Source organism: Haematobia irritans, chromosome 1, assembly GCF_050003625.1.
Source record: "Haematobia irritans isolate KBUSLIRL chromosome 1, ASM5000362v1, whole genome shotgun sequence".
NCBI classification, from domain to species: domain Eukaryota; kingdom Metazoa; phylum Arthropoda; class Insecta; order Diptera; family Muscidae; genus Haematobia; species Haematobia irritans.
The window spans coordinates 264,083,193-264,085,531 of record NC_134397.1 but is presented as its reverse complement, the minus strand read 5'-3'; positions in this window follow the sequence as shown (position 1 = coordinate 264,085,531).

Sequence of the window (2,339 nt, the reverse complement as noted above, 5' to 3'; positions counted from 1 at the left end):
ACAATGGACTGAATAGTCTAAGTGAGCCTGATACATCGGGCTGCCACCTAATCTAAGCTAACCTAATTGCTCTCAAAATTGTATACATTGCACATACTTTAAAAATTTTACCTATATTCGGAGTTGTGGCTAATTTAAGACCTCCTGCTATTTTCAAAAATAACTTATCCAATAAATAGATTTGCTTGCGATCCGCATTTTGGTGATAATAAATGACTATTTAAATTTCTTAATTATAAATATAATAAAGTGTTAAGTTTAACTTTAAAAGCTACCGAAGAATTAGCTTCAGGTGTTTTGACAAGCAGAAGAGTGTGTGCATCTTCAATCTCGTTACTAAATCGGTGGAACGAATTTTGCCAATAAAAAACCAAAACTAAAACCCATTTGGGCGAAAATCTACAATCGATGAAGATAAATATGTTTCATTTATGTGAATAAGAGACATGGTTTCAGGTGTAATTTAAAGCTGTCATTTGTAGTAGCTTTACAATTTTGAAGGTTAATGACTTGGAACTTTTCATGACAGTTTGCATAAATATTCAAATATAGCCGAAATTTGAATGTTACAGTTGGAACACAATTTAGTATAATTTGAATATAATAAATTATATTATAAATATTGTATAATCTGTTACCACTTCATAATTTATCAAGAATAGTTTTGGTTTCTCCGTGTTACGTTATAAAGGTGCGTTGATGTTTGCTATTTGAACTACTCTAACTGAGCTGTTAGAAAATTAGAAAATAATCAATTATGCCCACCTTAACAAGAACAGAACTCATTGATTTCTCAATTGTATTTACAGGCAGGATTTATAAAGTTTACACTTTTGTGATTTTGGTACATTTTCATCACAATTACTCTATACCGAGTTATTCCGCTCTAAATGTGAACGTTTCTCAGATATCAACTCAATTCTAAAAATTTTTAAAAGCGGACATTGAAGAAATCAACATATTTCAAAATGAAGATATTTTAGCTTTTATTACAGGATCTCAACAATTTTGAGAGGAATATTGTCTATACCACATTCGTCCGTAAATGTGAAACGTGAAATGTTATTTTTTTTCACGACACTGAGGAACATAGTATTATAAGATAGTGTCAATATTCCAAATGCCCAGAGGGAGGCGAAATACACACATTGTGTCTTTAGCAATAATGCTTAGAACTGGTCCCTGAGCCGGTGGCCACAGTTGGTAGAATTTTTCAAAAAATGGTAAATTTTTTACTGTTTTGTAGATTGGTATAATTCTTGATTTTGGAAGATTTTGAGGTACTTCTTCATAAATTTTCTATTGAAATAAATTTATACCAAAATTTTCTATAGAACTAAAATGTTGTCAACATTTTCTCTAAAAATAAAATTTTCTATAGTAATAAAATTTCGACAAAATTTTCTATAAGAAATAAAATTTTTACACAGTTTCTTATAGAATAAAAATTGGGAAAAATTTTCTGTAGAAATAACATTTTGACAAAATTTTCTATAGAAATAAATTTTTAACAAAATGTTCTATGGAAAGAAAATGTTGACAAAATTTTCTATAAGAATAAAATTTATCCTATAGAAATAAAATGTTGACAAAATTTTCTATAGAATAAAAATTAAACCACATTTTTTATGGAAAAAAAAATTTGACAATATTGTCTATAGAAATAAAATGTTGACAAAATTTTCTATGGAAATAAAATTTTGACAAAATTTCCTATAGAAATAAAATTTTAACAAAATTTTGTATAGAAATCAAATTTTGACAAAATTTTGTATAGAAATAAAATTTATACAAAATTTTCTATAAGAATAAAATTTTCCTATAGAAATACAATTTTGTATAGAAATAAATTGTTGACAAAATTTTCTATAAGAATAAAATTTTGACAAAATTTCCTATAGAATAAAAATTAAACAAAATTTTTTATGAACAAAAAAAAAAAATTGACAACATTTTTCTATAAGAAAAAAATTTGTCCTATAGAAATAAAATTTTGACAAAATTTCCTATAGAATAAAAATTAAACAAAATTTTGTATGGAAATAAAATTTTGACAAAATTGTCTATAGAAATAAAATTTTGACAAATTTTCCTAAAGAAATAACATTTTGACAAAATTTTGTATAGAAATAAATTGTTGACAAAATTTTTCTAGTAGAATAAAATTTTCTTATAGCACTAAAATTTTGACAAAATTTCCTATAGAATAAAAATTGGACATAATTTTTTATGGAAAAACAATTGACAAAATTTTTCTATGGGAATAAAATTTTGACCAAATTTTGTATAGAAATAAATTGTTGACAAAATTTTCTATAAGAATAAAATGTATCCTATAG